The sequence below is a fragment of the Marmota marmota genome, unplaced genomic scaffold, assembly GCF_001458135.2.
Source record: "Marmota marmota marmota unplaced genomic scaffold, marMar, whole genome shotgun sequence".
Lineage (NCBI taxonomy): Eukaryota > Metazoa > Chordata > Mammalia > Rodentia > Sciuridae > Marmota > Marmota marmota.
Genome location: NW_025999960.1, coordinates 10073356 through 10077452, shown reverse-complemented (window position 1 = coordinate 10077452; position 4097 = coordinate 10073356). Strand labels below are relative to the sequence as shown.

General features: G+C 42.5%; 1 long non-coding RNA gene across 2 annotated transcripts in view; it reads left to right on the top strand.

Moving 5' to 3' along the window:
* The first annotated feature begins 1917 nt into the window (after positions 1-1917).
* LOC125616643 overlaps positions 1918-4097 on the top strand; it is a 49859-nt gene continuing 47679 nt past the window's right edge. For both annotated transcript variants that reach the window (XR_007347371.1, XR_007347370.1), the window contains exon 1: positions 1918-2103. This is a non-coding gene — a long non-coding RNA (uncharacterized LOC125616643). The remainder of the gene's footprint in view (positions 2104-4097) is intronic.

Sequence of the window (4097 nt, the reverse complement as noted above, 5' to 3'; positions counted from 1 at the left end):
CTGGAGAAATGGTGTCCAAGGGGACCTGAACTGCCAAGAGTTATGGAAAGGGTTAATAGAATTTTTTTCCCCCAGGGGCAAAATACAAGAGGAATCAGAAAGGGCACTACTCAGCTTGCACAAGCACAAGACATCAAAAGAAGCCAAGCACTGTCAGCCCTTGTCAAGTTCTGGGACTTGAGCCAGTTTTCAGATCCAGCACATATTGACTGAAAGAGTGACTGGGTCTCAACTCCACTTATAGTAATGAATCCTCTTGTCCTCCCCCCAAAAGTCCTATGAACATTCATTCATATGTTGTTCACTAGGGAAAGGGGAATGCTCTACACATTTCAGTGACTATTGGATACAGGATTGAGCTGATACTAATATCTAAGGACCCACAGGGACATCACCACTGTGTGTGGTCTAGAAATAAATGGAATCATGGCTAAGTTCTGACTTATAGTGGACCCACTAAGTTCACAGGTCCATAGGCCCACCTGGTGATCATTCCCCATCCCTGGATATATAACTGAAATTGCAATACCTGGCAGTTAGTATAACTTCCACATTAAACCCTTGAACTGCGGAGTAAAATCCATCACAGTGGGCAAGATGGAAACCTAGAAGCATCACATTCAAGTAGTAATATTCTTATAGAAAGAGAGCAGCAATTAGTGCCATATGAAGACTCTAATGGATGCAGGAGTAGTGTTCCCACCTTATTGCCATTTAATTCACTAGTCTGTCCCCTGAAGAAACTGGATAGGTCCTAGAAAATGATGATAGCCTAATAGAAGCTCAACCAAATCATAGTTGCCAGTGGAGTCTTCATGTCAGATTTGGTATCTTTCTTAGAGCAGATTAGTATGGCCTCAGATACATGGTCTATAGTTTCTGAGTTACCAAATGAATTTGTTTCTATCCTAATAAGAAAAGATGATTATAAATAATTCATAATCATAAGGATTGAATAACAAAAATATACTAACAGTTTTGCTCCAGTGTTGTGTTAATTTTTTCACCTTCTTCTTTGGCATAATCCAAAAAAACCATGGATAATCTGGTCATCCCACACATCACATTATCCATTACATAGATGACCTATGTAGAGTTGAGTAGATGAACAAGAAGCAGGTGGTACATGGAAGTCTTGACAAAACACACGTGTTCTAGTGGAAGGAGATGAACTCTAAAATTTCAGGACAATGGCTCAAATATATGCTTTTAGAGGTGCAATGATCAGAGGTGTACTATGACATACTGTCCTGATAAAAATCAAAGCACTGCATCTTATACCTCCTACCACAAAGAAGCAAGTGAAATATCTTCTGGGCTTCTTGGGATTCTGGAGGCAGCAAATTCCACAACTAAGGAAATTACTTTGGCCCTTACAGGGTGATATGTGGCAGTCTGAGTGTTCTCTGCATTGAATCCAAGGCAGGAAAGTGCTTATGGGCTCATTGAGGCTGGAGCACAAGGAGCTTTGCCACTTGGATGACAGTAGCTTATGTGGCTGTGGGAGCAGACCCTATGATGTTGGGAGTAGCAGTGGCAGAAAGACACAGTGTACAATTTGCAACAAGACTGGATGGGAGAATCACAATGAAAGTCCCTACAGTTCTGAATGAAGCAAGGCCACACCACATGCAGATAAGAATTATGTGCTTATCAAAACAACTCTCCTGCTGAAGGCCATTTAATTCAAAATGAAACACCAACATTTTGTATTAATAACAAAATCAGCATAAAATAAAGTAAGAAAATAAAATCATGGATAAGTGCGCTATAGCAGCAGTGACCCAGACCTGCTCAAATACTGGTGAGTTGGTGCCCCTTTGGCATTATAAGTCATGGTCAGTAGAGGATGCTGTTGCATCTTTTATAGAGTACTCTTCCCCAGAAAGTTTTCAAGGTCTGTGACCTTCACTAAGGGCAAGAAAGGAAAATGAAAGTGAGTGGCAGGAAAAGGGACTTCCTGCTGGGCAAAACAACAAACTCTGAAAAAGCCCCTTATGTGCAAGGGAGATTATAAGCAGATGGAGATTTTGGTGCCAAAGCTGTCTCCTGCAAGCAACACAGGAAGGTGATTTTTAAAGACAAGAAAATCATATAATTGAGGTACTTGTATACTGCTATCTCCTCTGATATGTGATTTAGTCCTCATAACGGTCAACTGTGTAAGCTCCAGGTTCATTTCACAAAGTTGCTCTAACATAGAATATGAATTAGGAAAATTTTGGATTTACTGTGTTGCTTTTGGACTTTCTGGCAAGGTCACATATATGTGTTAAGATTTGGAGCATTCTCCTTACTGACCCGGATTGCAGATTTCTTTTGCAAGGCATGAATATGTGTCTTGGAATATGTTCATGAAAAAGTAACAAATCATTGGCACAGACATTCAAATAGTGCTGGGAGGGACTGAAGGGAACGCTTATATGGTCACAGAGTGCAAGAGCTGGCAGCCACTGGCTGAAGCTGACCAAATCTGTATTTCTGCAGCTAACTCTGTGAAGTCAAACAAGCTGTGTTCCCACTCTGAACCTCAAGACCTTTGTAAATTATTCACAACTGTGTCTTACATATAGCGAACCCTTGATCCTTACAGTTTTGCTCCAGTGTTGTGTTAATTTTTTGCCTATTACTCAAAAAAGGTTTCCATCATCTAGTTCAATTTTCACAACAGGGTTCTTATGTGAGTGAACTAAGAATTTTTGTCCCCATTTTAGAGATGCAGACCATGAGGTCTGGAGACTTTTGAGAACCTACTGCATTCTTATACCTGCCTAATGTATGAGAATGGGATTTCAGTCCCACTTTGCCTGAAGTCAAAAGCCATGCTCTTTGTATAGTTTACGCCAATGTTTCTGGTTTCATTATTAATGGGCATGAGAATACTTGTGGATTCTGGTGCCATGTAGCCTCAAAATCAATGAGATGGCCCTGCGGCCTGAGATTCTGCATTTCAAACCTGTGCTCAGGTTGCTGATGGGCCAGTACCATCTAAATTGCTAATTATACATAAGAATTTTAGCATCAGGTCCACAGGGTCAGAATGTATGTCTTAGCAAGATCCCTGGAAGGCTGATTTCTTTGTCACATTCAAAAAATAATACATCTAGAATAGGGGGCTGAGAATTTTTCTATAAATAGCCAGATAGTAAATATTTTAGGCTCAACAGTCTCCCGTGACTCTTCTGCACTTTACAAACCTCAGAAGTATGGGTTTCACTCATGCTGACCTCCATCATGAGGGTAGAGTGGTATCTCTGATGAATTAAGGTCTCACTGGTAACTGACTCATGAGTATTTCTTTTTCCTTGAACAAGCTCCATCAACTTCAAGATTCTTAATTTCTGCCTTGATGAGTGTTGAAAGGCATGCAGTCTAGGGGAACTGAAGTTAAGCTGAGTAAAAATGTCTGACTCCACAGGAGTCCAGACCACCATTTTATGATGACTCTTTGTAAGGTCCCGAGGACACCGCAAATATACCAGAACAAGAAAATGAATCTCAGTATTCATAAGAACAACGTGGGGCTTTTGATGAACTGCAGATGAGCTCCTTCATAGAGGTTCTGATTGGAAGCTCTAAGAAAGACCGGGGCATCTTCCTTGGAAACCTGCTTCACAAGAGATTCTGAAGCAAGTGGCCCAGGGACACCAGGGAAAAACCTAGTCCTAACCCATGTAGCAGAAACTAGATTTGGCACCTATAATAGAAGAGCTTGAATGAAGTCTCAAGAAGAAATAGCAGGGATCCAACATGGCGGCGAGAGGGGAGGCAGCGCTTTCAGTACCTCCTCAACAACGGGGTCAGAGAGATGCATGGATACGCTTAGATTCGACCTGCTGAGAAACTCCTAGCAAAATTCCACTAAAGAGAGACCGGCCGGGAATTGGAAGGATTTTTGGAGGTGACAGTCTGCGCTAGACGAGTGAATCTCCGCCACACAGCACAGAGGTCCAGACCCGCCAGCCGCTGCCCGCGCGACTCTGCGACTGTCGGCTGCCTGCACCGGCCCCCGCGTCAGGGCGGATAGCCTCCGAGGCGCAGCGCAGCAGGAGCGGTGCAGGGACTCTAGGAAGAGGTCTCTCGCCAAGCCTTCATGA